This window comes from Pongo abelii, chromosome 9 (assembly GCF_028885655.2).
Source record: "Pongo abelii isolate AG06213 chromosome 9, NHGRI_mPonAbe1-v2.0_pri, whole genome shotgun sequence".
Taxonomy (NCBI): Eukaryota; Metazoa; Chordata; class Mammalia; order Primates; family Hominidae; genus Pongo; species Pongo abelii.
The window spans coordinates 136,231,484-136,250,340 of record NC_071994.2 but is presented as its reverse complement, the minus strand read 5'-3'; the positions used below and the strand labels follow the sequence as shown (position 1 = coordinate 136,250,340).

At 40.2% G+C, this 18,857-nt stretch overlaps 1 protein-coding gene and 1 long non-coding RNA gene across 2 annotated transcripts in view; one reads left to right on the top strand and one right to left on the bottom strand.

Moving 5' to 3' along the window:
• The window catches only part of OPCML (opioid binding protein/cell adhesion molecule like), a 1,125,121-nt gene that overhangs the window by 559,828 nt on the left and 546,436 nt on the right, over positions 1–18,857 (top strand).
• Positions 853–14,037, bottom strand: LOC129048844 (uncharacterized). Its single transcript, XR_008511529.1, has 2 exons — positions 13,839–14,037; positions 853–969 (listed from the first exon to the last, which is right to left on the bottom strand). It is a non-coding gene; the product is annotated as an uncharacterized LOC129048844 (long non-coding RNA).

The window sequence follows — 18,857 nt, the reverse complement described above, 5'->3', positions numbered from 1 at the left end:
AGAAAGATATGTGTATATGTGTGAGTATGTGTGTGTGTGTATATATACACATATATAATCTACACATTATGTATATGCATGTATTTGAGTCATTGGCATAGCAATTATATTTAAAGCCATAAGAGTAGGTCTCCAAGGGGGAACATGGAGACAGAGGAGGACACAGATCCAAGGACTGACCCCTGCTCCCTCACCCTGGATATTTCCTTGGTTATAAAGCCTTGCCATCTGAATCCTAGAAATATCCTTTATTCGTACCTTCTGCAGAGCCACACCTTGCATACCCCTGGGGTGGCCATTCACATGAGTGGTTTAAAGGGAACCCCTCTGGGACACAAAGACAGTGTAAGTATCACTTCTTTTGGAATGATGCTAGTCCTGTTTCCAGCTGGATGAGATTCAGCTCCTGTCATTTTAAGCCTTTTCAGTGGAGAAGATACCTTCATTGGCCTCCCTGCTACCAAACTCTTCTCTCCACTGTGACATCAGGGGGACTATGTTAAACCAAAATCTGATCACACCATTCCTTTCTTAAAAACCCATGTGACTTCTCACTTATTAGAGGTTAAAAGTCAAATAATTTTAAAGGCTTCCCAAGCTTGGTCCAAACAATTTTCCTACCTTTTATCTCCTACCTCAGCACCCACTGGTCATCAACTACGTGTGTTTCTTTGTATCACCTGTGCTGTGAAGGTGATGTCCCTGTCTGCCACTATCAGACAGAGGTCCTACTTAGCCTGCCTGCATCCAGTATTTATTTCTGCCTCCACCAGTTTCTTAACGCCATTCCTCCATTCTTTTTGTTTTGTCGGAATCTTCCCAAGTCCACAAACCATTTTCAGCAGCTCTTACATTTTCCACAGGACTTCCGTGTCTCCTCTGGCCCATTTCTGCTCTTCATTCTGTATCCAATCCTGATGTTCTCCAGGGACTGTGCAGATCTTATCTCCCCAATGAGATCATAAACTCCTTCGGGGCAAAAAAAATACATAAAAAAATAAGACCACACATTTTTTGTCCTATTCTCCATAGCACTAAGCAGTGTAGAGCCATTTTAATAAATACTTTTTGGAATTGAATTAAATATATTGAACCTGCTTCCTATTTTAGCAAGTTTGTAGATCAGGTGGGTCACCAAAGACTCCTATATGCACTCTATATAATTCTGTCTGCCAGCTGTTGTTGGGTACAGTAGCTCCCAGTGCTCCTAAATATCTCTTCTTTGTACGATTCAAGGACCAGATGACATAGGTTCTGCCAAAGTGTATTTATAAGAATATGAAAAAAATATGGCCACATGAGTCACATGAGTGAATGTGTGGCTGCATTTACAGTGAGTGCGATACACATTTTCTTGTGATTTTGTGACTGCAATATGAGTAGATAGCTATCTATGAGCTAAATCTAGAAGGAAGCTGGCCCAGTTCCAGATTCTGGGTATTTTGGGATATTATTTAGTTGTTATTGACACAGTTGAGAATCAGCTGAGAGATCCAGCAGAGAGAGAGAGGTAGACCTTCCTTAGGAGCCCAGGGCAGGGGGAACAAAGCAGCTGTGAATAGCTTAGCAATCAGGGCCTCCTATTTTGAATAAGTGTTTTCAACACGCAAAAAAACAAAGCTCTTCATAAACAAAAATATCTAATATCCATTGAACCTGACAAATTACAAAACACTTTCACATGTATTATTTTATGAGACATACCAACTACCTTGCAAATAGACATTGAAAAGAGATGATGATCCCACTTCTATAAATGAGAGAATTAAGCTCTCAGATGTGGAGAAAGTAACCCAGTGTCGTGCAGGCAGGGAGCAGAGGAAAGTGTGTGGGACAAGGGTCTTCACAGCCAACATCTAGTGCTTTCTGCTATGCGTTACATTGTCCCCAAGACAATGAAAATTTCAAAAAGCTCCCTATGGCTGCATCTAAATATTCTGCCCCTTCTCTCCAATCCCTTTTGAAATAAGGAATTCCGTGGAGACACTATCACTCATTCATATATCTGGCAGCCAAATAAGAACAATGTTTTCTTTTTCCTTGAACTTTAAAAGGTAATTTAATAGATAAATGAAAAACAAACTGAGAAGAGTAGCTGAACTAGGGCTTATGTTTCTAATAAAATTATAAATGCCAGAAAGTACTAGGAGTGATTTATTATCCTGTTATTATAAGTGACTGGGAAGCTTTCAGTGGAGTCCTTGCTAATTTCTAGCAGCTGCATTAAATCAGAAACTCTATTAGCTATTATAAAATCATCATCCCATTTTTCTGCAAATCAACTTGGACACCTGATGGGAGCTTGGAACTGGTTGCGGCTATACATGCTAACCTCATCCTTGACCTCCACAAGGGAAATAAACACGAGTCACAGGTGGCGTGATACTGGGCACATCAACTGTTAGGGATTCATAAATGGCTGCCTGTTTTTTATAGGAGATCTTTCTGATGGGAAAACAAATAGCTTCTTTCAGCAAATACCACTTCATTAAGAGAACAGGAACTGAAATAGCATCAAGTCCTGTGTTCTGAATTGTAACCCCTCCCCCCACCTCATTCAATCCAGCTTTCCACCCTAGTCCAGCAGCTGTCCACCCTTCGTAAGAACAGAACAAATAACTAACTGCAGACAAATCTTCTGGAAATTGCTGGCATTTCTACCCTTTATTCTGATTTTCACAATAAAATACACCTCCAACAATCCGCTCTATCATGACCAGATAAGTAACACCTTATGTTGGACAAGGAAGAAGAGTAAAAAGCAGATATCAGTAAATCTTTGAAAACAGCTTTAGTCTTATATTTCAAGAGATAGCTAGGCCGAGGCAGGCGGATCACAAGGTCAGGAGATCGAGACCATCCTGGCTAACACGGTGAAACCCCGTCTCTACTAAAAATACAAAAAATTGGCCGGGCATGGTGGTGGGCACCTGTAGTCCCAGCTACTCGGGAGGCTGAGGCAGGAGAATGGTGTGAACCCGGGAGGTGGAGCTTGCAGTGAGCCAAGATCACACCACTGCACTCTAGCCTGGGTGACAGAGCAAGACTCCGTCTCAAAAAAAAAAAAAAAAGAAGACAGGAGAAGGTACTATCTAGAAGATATGCCTACTACATGGACAGATCTTGGCACAGGGGATGCAGAGTGCAAAAAAGAAAGCCAGCTGCTGATGATAGGAAATGACTAAGTAGGAAGAATAAAGTAGAATTTCCAGAAAAATAGATTTTACAGGACTTAGTAAGATGTTGGATATGAAAAGTGTGCTTTTTTTTTTTTTTTTTTTTTTTGCTTGAAACCTGGATAGGACATCCAGGCTGGAGAAGTTGGGTAAATTAAGGGAATCTGAAAAGTTATTTTTTATGCTGAGTTTATGCACCCATATACTCATATTATATGCTTCTTCCTCATTGCCTTTCTACTTGCTATTTTCTCTGCCTGGCATTGTTTTCCTCCAAAACTTTGCATGGTTCATTTGATGAAATGTCACTTTATCAGAGAGGACTTACATAACCGTACAACTGAAAACAAAACTTCCATTATTTGTTACTCTTTTATCTGCTTTATTTTTCTTCAGGATACTTACCACTTCCTATCGTTATATTATATTTGTTATATTTTCTTTCTTTCCTATTTATTATCCTACAGCAATCTTAAGTTTCATGTCAATATAGACTTGGTCTATATTGTTCACATCTGTATAATCAGTGCCTATAGTGGCATCAAGGTAGGTGGGCAGTAACTGTGGAGAGAAAGAATGAATGAGTTCCAGAAAAGATACTAAAATAGCAGGTGGATATATATGTACAGGGCTCCAGACTTGAGACTAATTAGTGAGTTATTAGCATATAGGTAATAATTGAAGCTATAGACTCTGGAGAAAGTATAGAGTAAACAGACGAGAGGGCCTTGAACAGAGCCTTGAAGAACCCCAACATTCAGAATCCAAGCGGAAGAAGGTAATCTTGCAATGAAAACAAAGAGAAAACAGGCTTAGGGCTATGAGAAAATCAAAGGAAAGTAGTATTTGAAGGAAGAGAAAGTGTTGAAAGATACAGAGAAGTCTCGAGAAGTTGAAGGTTTAAGAATACCCCGTGGATAGTGCTGCAATAAACATATGTGTGCATGTGTCTTTATGGTAGAATGATTTATAATCCTTTGGGTATATACCCAATAATGGGATTTCTGGGTCAAGTGGTATTTCTGGTTCTAGATCCTTGAGGATCTAGACACTGTCTTCCACAATGGTTGAACTAATTTACACGCCCACCAACAGTGTAAAAGCGTTCCTGTTTTTCCACATCCTCTCCAGCATCTGTTGTTTCCTGACTTTTTAATGATCGCCATTCTAACTGGCATGAGATGGTATCTCATTGTGGTTTTGATTTGCATTTCTCTGATGACCAGTGATGACGAGCTTTTTCGGTGACCATAGGGAGAACTTTGGTAGAGTGACGAGTGAAAGGCTGTATTGGTATGCGAAGTGTGATGGGGAGATAAGAAATGGGAGTGAACATTTTGGAAAACTCTTTGAGATACTTGGCTGAAGTGAGGAGGAAACTAATAGAGAGGTAGCTGGAAGATGAAGGACCAGGTTAAAAAGTTAATTTAGTTTATGTTGTCATATATTTCGAATAGAAAGGGTAAACTTGATATAGTGAGGCTGAAATATAATAAAGGCAAGAAATACTTATTAGAGTAATTTTCCTGAGACATTAAGATGAGATAAAACCCAAAGCATGGCCAGAGACATGAGTTATTATGCGAGGAGGGACAGCTTCTCCATAGCAGCTGGAGGGAAAGAAGACCCACGTGTAGATAGGTTTGTGTGCTTGGTAAGGGGCAGGCTAGACCAGATCCACTCTGTGCTTTCTCTATGCTTGGTAAGGGGTAGGCTAGGCCAGATCCACTCCGTGCTTTCTCTATTGCTCTTAAGTAGAAGATTGTCATCTGCTGAGAGCAAAGGGGAGATGAGTGGGGACTCAGGGGAATGAGAGGATTGGGGAAGGTTTGAAAAAGTCATTGTGGAAATTAGATGTATGAACTGACCAAAGATTAGCTGGAAAATTGTAGGATAAGGCTGAAGGGCCTTTGCCTTTGGTGAGCATGAGTTTATTAAGTAATCAGTCAACTTTGTTGAGTCCTTAACTGTGCTTGACTTCTCAGCTGCAGACTCAGAGAAAACAGAAAGCTGAGTTCACCCAGGTTTGGAATTTGTTGACAAGTTTGTGACAAAAAGATTATTGAGCAAAGAAGTCTAAGGTGTTGGAGCAATTATAATAACAAACCATGAAATCCAAGCTGGTTTAGGAGGAAACTGAAGAAAGCAGAAATCTTCTGAATTGAGTTAAAGTACAGGAGTCAATGGCCAGGAAGTCGCAAAATAGTCAAAGATGCATTGTGGTGGGAATAATTGGAGAAGCAAGCTGACAAAAGAGGGATTGTGGTATAAGCATGGGATGTTTGAATTAGTGATTTTGGAGGTGGAAGGGAACAGTTATATTTTGTGACAATACCCACTTGCACAGAGCCTCATCATAAGCTCCATAAAATCCCTTAGAAGGAGGAGAAGGAGGACATTAGTCTTAAAATCTAGGCCAGGATGGAGCCAGAAATTGAGGATGAAGAGACCTCATTGATGAGTAGAAAAAGGTTGTCAAGTCAGGGTCTGGCACTAGCACAAAAGTTGATTAAAAACAAACAAACAACACAAAACCGTTATACTTGCTGACACTCTTTGGTGCAGGGAGATAGCTGGAGGCTGAGTACCAGGTATGGGCTGTGTGAAGCTCTTCTCAGACCTGTGTACACTCAGGCTTCCTAACATGGGGTTCCAGGTGCCAGACAGACCTAGGTGGTGCTTTTTTCCATCAACAACATTATGAACCAACAGTAATCAACTTCTGGTCTGTGGAATGAGTATAGCCAGCCTCTCAGGGCCTCAAGCAGAGGGAGCAGGGGGCTGCGGTTTCCCATGAAGATCACAGAACTCACTGAGAACAAGGAAGGGCCTATTCCCAGTTCTGTTTTTGTTCAGCAGCAAACAGAGCCACTTGTCAGGCTGATGGTCCTTGCACATTGCTACTGTGGCAATAGTCTGAAAGAGGGTAGAGGGAAATGGAGGAAAGAGACATTAAAAGGAAAATGTCACCATTTCCAAATGCCATATTATTTGACAGTTTCTCTTTATGTTGCAACAGCTGCTTAACATGACAAACGATGGCTTTAACAAAAATGCACACGAGGAGATGCAGCACCAGAAAATGAATAATGGGGCTTTCCATCCTGACATGTTGTGGAGCATATTCACTCAGCAATGAATATGACCTTGGTAACTGTGTGTTGCCTATTGCTTTCAGACAACCCCTGCTAGGTGGATGGCCCTCATGCCAGTCAGGTTGCAGTTGCTGTAAGCTCAGAATACATTGCAACTTGTTTTAGCAGAGAGGTGTTTAGTGTGGGACATTAAATGGCTTGCTCAGTCATCAAGAGGATAGACAAAACAGGTTGAATTTTTAGAAAATCACACCATAGAACTGGGGCCACCAAGACTTCCTGTTGTACGAAGAAGCTGCCATCTCTCCCAGTCAGAGCCACCCCAAATCAGGAAGGCATTACTATCAGGAAACTGCAGCCTCTGGGAAGCTGCCTGGACCAGGAAGCCACTCCATGTCTGCCTGTGTGACCAGCACCAACAAGAATGCCCCATCCCTGTCTCTGAGTACCTGGGATGGCAAGTATTTAGTCTGTTGGATTCCTGTTAATGGTTCTGCTGTAAAAGCAAATGACACCACATTGACGCTTGCCAAGAGGATAACGGCAGCAGCAGTAGCAGCAGGGTGGTTATTGTACAAGTAATTGAAGTACAGTAAGTTACACACAAGGTGTCAGTCTAGGCTGGGGCCTGTAGGGTCTAGTGGTTTTAGGGCCCACACATCTAGATTTGGGAGTAGATAATAAAGTCAGTATTGGTGTGGTTTGGAGGTGGGAGGGAAAGAGAGTAAAGAAGAGGGTGGGAAAGGTGAGAGTGTAATGACCAAACAGCCTGCCCTCAGCCCCAGGACTGCAGACAGGGCCTCCCTGGAATTTTGATAATCGTGTGTCTTCACACTTCACTTACTGTCTTGTCACCTCTGTACAGCCACATAAGGAGAAGAAAGATCTTTGCCGTTGAAAGTTTTACAAAGAGGCCATTCCAAGTCACTGATCAGAGCTAGATGTATCAAGTCAAGAAAAGCTATAGTGCAAAGCACATCAATGCTGGAGAAGAATCAAGAATGGGGTGGGGCTGAACACATGGGCTTAGCTGGAATGATATAAAGAAAGGCTGTGTTTGCAGGGAGCTTGAAGACTCGCGCATGTCACTGATAAAGTCATGAAAATCTGTTGTTCATTTTAGCACATTAGAAACACACTCATTACTTAGTGGAAAGCAAAAATCAATAGAAGAAAAGTGGCACAGCAAACTGTATGAAAGCCATTGGGAAATTTTAGTCAATATTTACTGATCACCTACTATGTGCAAGCTATTATAAAGGATGAAATAATATTTTGTCTGTGTAGTCAAGGAATTAAGGCATTCATCAATCTTGTCAGAGCCCTCAGCTAGAGGAATTTTAAAAGATGTTGTTTTTCAGCTTGCCTTCTTTCTCAACAGCTAGGAAAAAGGCTTCTTGGTGACAGTTGGTCACTGTGTATAAAAGGTTAAAGTCCTTTTAGTACTGTGCTATAAGGGAATGAGAGAGAAATGAAGACTCTGCCACTGTAGCCACAGAGGTGATGGTCTCCTTGAGGAGCTGGAACACCAGGAAAACAATGCGCAGTTTAATTGGCAAGAACCTAATAGAATAGAGAACATAAGGTAGGGAATTTCTAATTGCCAAAGAAAAGATCGATGTAGTAAATTCTGTAGTAAATAAGAGAAATTTAAGATAACTTCAGCTATGAGTACTAGAGGAGGCTTTTCTAGAGGAAGGTAAGATTTAAACTGTTTAGAAGAAAAGACAGAACTGGCCCTGACAGAAAGGAAAAGTAAGATTATCATGAGTAGGAGAAACAACATAGGCCAAAATGTATATGGAGACAGTGAGTGACATTTGACTGAAATGAGGGTTTATGTGATATTTATGGAAAAATGACTTTATTAAAAATAAATTTTTCATAGGTGGAAAAAAATTAAAGTTTTATTATAAAGAACCATGAATGCCACAATAAATAATTTTAAATATACTCTGTAGGCACTGATAATACTGAGATTCCAAAGGAGATCAGCCTGGTATGTGCAAAATCAAGTAAATATGATTCTGGACTTCTCAAAAACTGTTATGATAGGTTGATTTTCTTTTAAATTAAGGAAAAGCTGGTTTTGTTTTTTTGTCCTAATATTTCTCTCCTTTGCATTTTTATTTGTATGATTCTCCATATTCAAACACGCCCTTCCCAAAAGGGTAATTAGACTTGAGGCAAAATTTCTCTAAGGATGAATAAAATATTTTGTATGTGCCTATATAATTCTTTGAGGATTTTCAAACAGTAAAATGAATTTAAAAGTGAAAAACATGTATTTTGAAAACACACAATGAAGCATGTGAAAGAGGAGGGGCCTTGATGCACTTGGTTCCTCTAAGGTAGAAGTTGAGGGGGCACCATGACCTGGAAACCACGAAGAGGGAAATGGATGAGTCACTAAACAAACAAGCAAACAACAGAGCGAGGAGGGTCAGCGTCCGGAGTTGCTGAAATGTGTTATATGACATATTCAGATTTCAACAAAAAATTATGAGACATGAAAAGAATCGGGAAAGTGTGACTTTTCACAAGAAAAAATACAGCAACAGAAACTGCCTGTGAGAGGCCCCAGATGTCAGATTTAACAAAGACTTCAAACAGACATAATAAATATATTTTAAAAACTAAAGGGAATAATGCTTAACGAAATAATATAAATGTGTGATGACAATGCTTCATCAAATAGAGAATATTGATAAGACATAATTGAGCCCCAAAAGAAGCAAATGGTAATTCTGTATTTGAAAAATATAACCTAAATTTAAAAAAGTTATGAGAGGGGCTCAGTAATAAACTTTAACTAGCAAAAAACTCAATGAACTTAAATATGTATTGATGGAAAGTATGCAATCAGAAAAACAGAGAAAAAAGGGTGAAGAAAAGTGAACAGAGCCACAAGGACATATGGAACACCATTAAGTACAACAACTTAAACACAGTGGGGAGGGGGTCCCAGAAAAAGAGGAGAGAAAGAAGAAATATTTGAAGTTGAGAATTTCAAAAACTTGATAGAAAAATTGACCTACACATCTAATAAACTTAACAAACTCCAAGCAGGATAAATGTGAAAACATCCACACCCATAAGCATCACAGGGAAAAGGTTGAAAGACAAAAACAAAGAAAATCTTGGAAGCAGCAAGAGAAAACTAACTTATCATGTACAAGGACTCTCCAACAATATTAACGGAGGACATTTCATTAGAAACAATGAAGACTATAAGGCAGTAGAATGACATATTTAAAATGGTATTTTTAAAAGAGTCAATCAAAAATAGTTTATCAAGCAAAACTAACGTTAAAAAATGAAGGTAATGCAATGGCATAAGAATGACACAATGGACTTTGGAGACTCAGGGGGAAAGGGTGGGAGGGGGGTGAGGGACAAAAAACTACAAATTTGGTTGAGTGTATACTGCTCTGGTGATGGGTGCACCAAAATCTCACAAATCACCACTATAGAAGTTACTTAAGTAACCAGATACCACCTGTTCCCAAAAACCTATGGAAATAAAAAATAAAATTAAACCAGGAATTTAAAAAAATGAAGGTGAAAACTAGAAGCTTTTCCACTAAGATGAGAAACAAGGCAAGGATGTCCTCTCTCACCACTCCTTTTAAACATTGTACTGGAAGTCCAAGACAAGAAAAGGGAAGAAAAGCATATTAATAGGGAAGGAGGAAGTAAATCTGTTTGCTGATGACACGATAGTCCATATAGAAAATCTGAAAGAATCAACAACAACAAAAAAATTCCTGGAACTAATAAGCAATCATAGCAAGATTGCAAGATTAATGATATGCTTAAAATATTTGTCCTCTCCCACACTCATGCTGAAATTTAATCACCAATGTGGCAGGATTGAGAGGTGGGGACTTTAAGAGGTGATTGGGTTATGATGGCTCTGCTCTCATGAGTAGACTAATTCATTCATGGCTTCATGGATTAATGGGTTATCATAGGGGTGGTACTGGTAGCTTTATAACAAGAGGAAGAAAAAAGAAAAAAAAAAACCGATTTGAAGCTGAGAATTTCAAGGAGGAAGAGAGATCCAAGCGAGCATGCTCAGCCCCCTTTCCATAGTATGCCCTGCCTTACCTCAGGACTCCACAGAGGCCCCACCAGCAAGAAGGCTCTCACTAAGAGTGGCCCTTAACCTTGGACTTTCCAGCCTCCAGAACTGTAAGAAATGTTTTGTTTCTAAAAATAAATTGTCCAGTTTTAAATATTTCATTATAGCAACAGAAAAACAGACTAAGAGTAAACATGCTAAATTTAACCACTCTCCCATATACCAGTAATGAGCAAGTGGAGTGTGAAATTAAAAGCACAATATTATTTACATCAGCACCCACCAAAATAAAATACTTAACTAGAAATCTAACAAAATACGTACAAGATAAATGTGTCGATATATATTCGTCAAATCCACAGAATGTACACCACCAAAGGTGAACCCTAATGAAAATTACAAACTGTAGGTGACAATGATGTATCAGTATAGGTTCAGCAATTGTAACAGATGAGGGAGGCTCTTCATGTGTGCCTTGGTTTCAAGTTTGTTGTGAACCTAAACATACTCTGAAGACATTAATTCCTTAATTTAAAAAAAATGAAGGTGAAATAAAGACATTTCTAGGTAAACAAAAACTGTGAGAAACCTTGCTTGCAGACCACCTTACAAGAAATACTGAAGCACAGTCTTGAGGCTGAAAGAAAGGGACTCTAGAGAGTAATTTAAATTGATACAAAAAAGCAAATATTACTGATAAAAGTAATTATGCAATTATAAAAGGCAGTATAAATGCCTATTCCTTCTTTCTTAATTGATTTAAGAAAACAATTGTAGAACGCGTTGTGTACATAATTGTATTGTTGTGCTTATAATATATAGAAATGTAATTTATCTGACAACAACAACAGTAAAAGTGGTAGGTGGGCGCCAACTTGTATTAGAGTAATGAAATAACACCAGATGGTAACTTGATTCCACAGGGTCAAATAAAGAAAACAAGAAATGGCAAATAAGATGGTTAATACCATCAATTCTATAAATAGGTACCTGTTTTCCTTTCTTTTCTCAGCTTCTGTGAAAGTCATATAATTAATTAAATGGTACCTTATAAAAATGCACTGTTGGTTTGTAACAATACAGTTGTAATACATATAAGAAACAAAATGTGGGAAAAGGGCATAAAGCTATATAAAAGTAATATTTCTAGGTCTCACTGGCATTAAGTAAGTACAAATCTGAAGTAGATTCTGATAAGTTAAGACATATACAGTAAGCCCTAGAGCAATAACTAATAAAATATCTCAATAAAATAGAGTGAAAAAGCATTAATATTAAAGAGATTAAAATGTTGCATATAATATGAAGAAAGCTGCAAAGGACAAACAGAGGAACAAAAAAGACGTATGACATGTAGTAAACAAAAAAGTAAATCTAAGTACATCACTAGTAACATTAACTGTGACTAAACAATTCAATCAAAAGGCAGAGATTGTTAGACTTGATAAAAATGATAAAATCCAACTACATACTATCTATGGGAGACATGTTAGATACAAATAGGTTGAACTTTAAAAAATAAAAATATATATTCCATGTAAACAGGAATTAAAAAGCTGGAGTGGCTATTTCACAAAATATATTTTAAAACAACAAAATTTACTGCAGATTGAAGGACATTTTACTATGATAAAAAGGTCAATCCATCAGGAATATACAAAAATTATAAACATAAGTACAACAAATCACAGAGCCCCAAAATATACCAAGCAAATATTGATTTAAAAGAAGAGGGAAATAACCAATTCAACAATAATAGTTGGAGATTTTAGTACTTCATTCTTAATAATATATATGAAACTAGGCAGATGATACAGGGAAATAGAAGATAAGAACACCATTATGAACCAACTATAACCAAAAGACATCTATGAAACACTCCACTCAACCACAGCAGAATATACATTATTTTCAAGTACATATGGAGCATTCTCCAGAATACAGCAGATGCTAGGCCATAAAACAGGTCTTCATAAACTGTAAATGATTGAAATAATAGAAAGTATAGTATATGACTTGATCAAAATCATACAGTGTAGTATCTGACCATACTAAACCTAAAACAGAAATAAATAACAAAAAATTGAGAAATTAAAAAAAATGGAAATTAACACACTCAAATACCAGTGAATCAAAGAAAAACAATCACAAGGGTAATTAGAAAATATTTTGAAATGTATGAAAATAAAGACACAACATAGCAAAACATACGAAACACAGTTAAAGCATTGCTTAAAGATGTATTTTTAGGTGCAAACACCTATATTTAAAAAGAGAAAAATTTTCAAATCAATAATCTAACCTTTCACCTCAAAAAATGGGGAAAAAAATAGAAAACTAAAGCTAAGGGAGAAAAAGAAAATAATAAAGATAGGTGGAAATTAATAAATAATAAAAATGGTAAAGAAAATAAATGAAACTACAAATTGATTCTTTGAAAATATCAACAAGATTGACAAACTTTTGGCTAGTCTGAACATGAAAAAAAAAGAAAAGATGCAAATTACTAAAATTAGAAATAAAAGAAGGGACATTATTAATGACCTTACAGAAATAATAATAATAAAACACTATTAACAGTTGTGTGCTGGCTGGGCTCAATGGCTCATGCCTGTAATCCCAGCACTTTGGGAGGCCAAGGCAGGTGGATCACAAGGTCAAGAGGTGGCGACCATCCTGGCCAACATAGTGAAACCCCCTCTCTACTAAAAAGACAAAAATTAGCTGGGCATGGTGGCCCTTGCCTGTAGTCCCAGCTACTCGGGAGGCTGAGGCAGGAGAATCGCTTGAACCCAGGAGGCAGAAGTTGCAGTGAGCCGAGATCACACCACTGCACTCCAGCCTGGCAAGAGAGTGAGACTGTCTCAAAAACAAAACAGACAAACAATCCAAAAACAACAACAACAAAAATGTGTGCCAATAAATTAGATAACTTAGATGGAATAGCTAAATTCCCAGAAATTCACAACTACTAACATTGACTCTAGAGGAAATAGAAACTGTAAATAGGCAAGAGGTTTAATTAGTAATTTAAAAATCTCCCCCCCACACAAAACAGCCTAAGACCAAATGGCTTCACTGGTGATTCCTATCAAACATTTGAAGAAGAATTAACACCAATTTTTACAAGCTCTTTTCCACCTCCTCCCCCCAAAAAAGAGAGAGAGAGAGAAATGAAAGAAGAGGAAACACTTCGTTACTTCTTTCCAGATGAGGAAGATGAGGCTGGTGAGGATGAATAAACTTCCCTAGGTTGCACAGCTTACAAGTGATAGGGTGAAGATCTGAACTCTGCTTATCTATTTGTTTTCCTACTCTGTGTCACCCATGTAGTGAGAGATACAGAAAAGTGTAGAAAATGGTTACTATCTCCAAAGACATAAACTGTCTAATTAGACACATAAGAATAACATCTCTGAGGAAACAAGATGCAAAATATAGTGTGTTGCAATATAAGGAATGCAGAAATTTGAAGTAAATGACCTAGGTCTGAATCCACCAGTTTCTGCTTGACGGCTTTGGGCAAGTCACATAAACTTTCTGAGCCTCAGTTTTCTCATTTTCAAAATCCGCATATAACAGCTTCCTCTCTGGCCTTCACAAAGGAATGATAGAATCTACATAGCAGGTAGTAGTATCACCCACTGTTGCATGTCAAAATGTGTCAGCCACATGTGCCTGCTGAGGGGATCAGAGGACCCTGGTGCCAACTGTGAGGTCATGAGGGGATCAGAGGACCCTGGTGCCAACTGTGAGGTCATGAGGGGATCAGAGGACCCTGGTGCCAACTGTGAGGTCATGAGGGGATCAGAGGACCCTGGTGCCAACTGTGAGGACATGGAGGAGTGAAAGTTTGGCAGAGCCTTGCATGGTAGCCACCGGGCAGGAGGAAGCGGCAGGATGTAACAGGCAGGACTGGTGAGCAGGTTTGCAGGTTGAGAAGGAACAAATGGCTTTCTTAACAAACGTTTCTAGACATTTTATGTACTCTCTCATGCAGTCACTTCCTAGCCAAGTAGGGCCGTTATCATCCTCATTTTTCAGATGAGAAAACTAAGGCTGTCACATGTTATGGCATATGTCTTCACTTCTTATAGTTACTCAGGGGTGGAACCAGGATTTGAACCCACATCTGAAGGATTGATTGCAAAGTCTGAACTCTTACCATAATGTCATGCTAACATCTGTTACATAACACGTCTGCTGTGAAAAGCAGCATCATGAAGATGGCACACCAGGCTTGTAACTGGAGATTCTCTCTTTTGCTTCAAATAATATTCCCATGTGTTTCTGGAATCAGCATGATTCAGACACTGCACAGAAAAGATTCTTCTCTTTTACTTATGTATCCTCCTTCTCTCACTTCCTTTGTCATTCCCTCTGCACCTTCAGGTGTTTCCTGGACTGTGACTTTCCTCTCAACAGCACCATTAGGTGTGTCTTGCCCTCTGGGTTCAGCACAGAAGGATTTCTTTGCCAGCCTCCAGAGGCTTCCCTCCTCCACACAATGGCTGCTTGCAGAGTGGGTGCAAGCCTGACCTGCTGTATACATTCACTCACCTGAACTGACATCGAATGAGGAAATGACTAAACTCAATTCCAAGTGTGTAACTACAGAAGGGTTCAAGATGCAGCTGGTGGCCCTGAAATCTTAGGTGCCCAACCCTAATGTGCAGCTAGGATATAGGTAGAATGAGGACGGAGACAATGTTCGAATGCAGAATAATAATAAACAAACAAAAAATGTAAGACCAGCAACAATTAATAATAATAATAATATTGTAATAAGGATAGGAAGAAGAGCTAATATTTGCTGACAACCTAGACCCTGGCATTCTCTGCTCCCTCACTTTTCTCTTCCTCTAAATGAGAATGGTGAAGGAAGTGGAAGCAGGAAGGACATTCTCACTGCAAGAGCCATCAGTTTTGTTTTTTTTTTTTTTTTTTTGACGAGTCTTGCTCTGTCACCCAGGCTGGAGTGCAGTGGCACGATCTTGGCTCACTGCAACCTCCGCCTCCTGGGTTCAAGAGATTCTCCTGCCTCAGCCTCCCGAGTAGCTGGGATTACAGGAGTGCCCCACCACACCTGGCTAATTTTTTGTATTTTTTAGTCGAGATGGGGTTTCACCATATTGGCCAGGCTGGTCTCGGACTCCTGACCTTGTGATCCGCCCGCGTTAAACTCCCAAAATACTGGGATTACAGGCGTGAGCCATCACGCCCAGCCCACCTGTCACTATTTGAAGACAATTTGTGGTGTAGTGATTGTTGTGTTCACAGAAATCTTCAAGCAGAACCTGAGGGCCATGAGTTGGGAATTGCACATGGGAGATGTTAGCGTTAATGGCACACTACAAAAATGATATTGAAGGCCCTTTCCAGATCCTAAAGTCTATGACATGGTGATTTTCAAGTAACCTGAAGCCCACCCTGCATGCGTCTGGGGTTCTAGTGGCAGGGTGGATAATGACATGCCAGTTTCCCATGTTGGAGCCCAGGGGTGGTGTCAGGCTTCACAGCTGCAGGTTCACACCCATTCAGAGATTCCTCTGTGCTGTGTCAAGCAGGCCTCCTGCTCTGTCTGGCAGAGAAAAGAGTCTCTGTCTTGTCTTCTTATCTACTGGGGGAAGGCAGGCTGATGGGGATGAAGTGCTTCTGAGGTTGGAGATGCTGAAGCAAAAAGCTAAGTTGGAGAGCTCCTGGTGTAAAGTAAATATTGTACGAAAAACAGCAAAGACTGAAAACCCAAATGTGGTGAAGTGCCTGCCTGTGAATGGATCCAAATAGTGCCTCCCACAACCTTTGTCACAGCCTTCTTTCCCAGAGGAGGGCTCCAAGGTGGGAATGGTACAAAGCACAGCCAAGGCTGGGGTCGGTGGGAAATGTGGTTTTAAATACAGACTTGCCCATTCGGGGAGTGTGTTTAAAGAAATAAATGACATGTCTTTAACTGGGTGCCCCTTCTGTGACAAATATGAGAATAATAGCAGGGTTTTCCTTTGGTCCACAATTTCTGTTCTCTCACGCGACAGTCTAGACTTAACAATCTTTTCCTCAAGCTCTGAGTAGAAATCACTGACTAGGCAAACTGATGATGCACAGGCAAAATTAGTCTGTTTACCATGTGGGAGCTTGCTAATTGCAAAGGAATGTGAGTTCCCAGGCACACTCTTGGTCTGCAGATGCTGTCTTCATCATGATGGGGGAGGGTGCGCAGGCAGAGAGAGCCTGGGCCGGGATTGGCTGAGATAATTGGGCTGGTTTCTGTGCCGTGCTTTCCCCTTGCTCAGTTTTCTTCCTGAGATGATTCATCAAGAAGCCTTCTTGGCCCTCTGTTGTACAGTGTTACAAGCATCCAGTTAAAACAAACGCCAAGATGAAAATGGACCTCCTACGGAAAAGTGTCACACTCATTCATTTAGCAAACATGCACTGAGCACGGCCTCTTTGCCAAGCATTGTGCTTGGTACTGAGAATAAAGAAAGACCTCAATGCAGTAGCAAAGAGAAAGTGTCCTGGACTCAACTAGGTCAAATGTATTGTAACGAGATTACAGTACGGAGGATAGAATTCTGAGGGCATCCAGAAGACAGAGGGATTGCTTTTGCAGAGGAAACTGGAAGACTGCCCAGGGAGGGTAACTTCTGAGCCTAGCCTTAGAGACAAGACTTGTAATTTGGCTGGCAGAGGAAGACCTTTCATATGGCAGAAGCAACAGGAGCTAATGCAGAGAGAGATGGAAATGTCAATATTTTCCTAAAAAGGCCAGTAGTGGTCCAGCAATGGCCGGGGATCTGTAGGCTATTAACATCTGAAAGAGGCTTTGCAAATCGTCAGTCAAAGGGGCTCCTTGTACAGATGAGGCAACCAAAGGCCACAGAGCTGACCTAACTTCTGCAAAGTCTGAAACCATGATTTTTTCAGTTGCTTACCCCGGCCCTGTGGGCCTATTTATATTTACCATTCTTCACACATATTTAGGTAATAGAATTACATCTCACATCAATGTGCTTGGCACTGACTTTTCTTCCCCTTGCTACATCTACAAATAGCATCGCTTGACTCTTCCACCTTAAATGTGTCCATCATCCACCCATCATTGAGGCTATCTATCAAATATGTATCCAGAACGGCCATGTCAGGCACTCTATACACTATTTGTTTATATCTTGTGCTCTTTAGAGCTACATATATCTTTGTGCTGCTTATCCTTAAAGTGTACTTTTTTTAAAAGTTAAGATGTAAAAATCTTAGAATCCGTTCTTCTACTGCATCAATGTGCTTAGAAACATCGCGTTTCAAAGCTGAAAAGACACTGGGATGCAGCTCAGCTCAGGGTGTTGCTCACGTGTCTGTGTCAGTTTCTATATCTCCAGGAAAACTATTTTTGGGACTCCCTGCCCAGCACTATTTATTAGTTTTCTGTTAATTAAGGTGAGGATGCCGAGGGTTTATTTCTGACAGACCCTTGCTACTTGAAGAAGAAAGTCACACATGCCCTTTTTCGGAATCCCGCAGCTTTGCTCTAGATGGAGGCTGCTAGATTCAGCAGGAAGGGGCAGGGTGTTCATCGCCGCGCCTGCTGCTTCTCCCCTCAGCCCCGCTGTATCCTCAGCATCACTGCAGCCTCACCCCAGTTACAAGATTGTCCAGCTGCAGACCCAGTCTCCAGTATTCTCTTCGGGGCCCCAGTAACATGGGTTGATTGCATACACAAAGATGTCAGACCAAATCACCACGTCTGGGAATTGTCGGTAAAACAGTGTGTGGAATGAAATGCGCACATTGCCAAAGGGTGGGGGAGATTCGAAAGCAGGATATCTTGACAGAGAGAGAAAAGTGTTGGAATTAATTCATAAACGTGTCGGATGGAAATTAGCAGCTGAAGATTTGCAAAGGGAGAAGAGACAGAGGGAGAAAGAAAAGGGAAGAGATAGACAGATGGAGAGGGGGAGGGAGATGGTGGAAAATAGAGCAGAAGAGGCAGCTTTATTTCACAGCCCTGCTTTACTCTCCACTGAAGCAGCCTGTGATTTTGCGGGGATCCTGCCTTGCCTCCGGTTTTTGTTCCCCTGTTGACCTCCACCATCCGCAGCCCCCGCTTCTGGCCTCGCCCCAACCTCCCGCTTCCACCACAACAGTTGTGCTTTTAACACACGTGGGATTCCCAGTTTCTTCAGAACGGGATTCTCTCTGTAAGCACAGCAAACTTCCGATGTGACAGTGGTAAAAAAGGGAAGGACTGGGGCTTTCGAGGGAGATCTTGACTCTTGATATTCTAATCTTATCCTGGGCCTCAGTTTTCTACACGTAAAGTTACGGTTATTGGGCCGGCTAAATGAGATTATGCATGTAAGTCATTTACCTTAGAACTGGATATACTGCGTGCACGCAGTACGTTGTTTACTATTATTATTAACAGTGGCGGTAGTGGGAGTAGTCAATTTTAAATTCTCTCTCTGGTGTTTTAACCCTCCTAGTTCAATCTTTGTGGTCAATGTC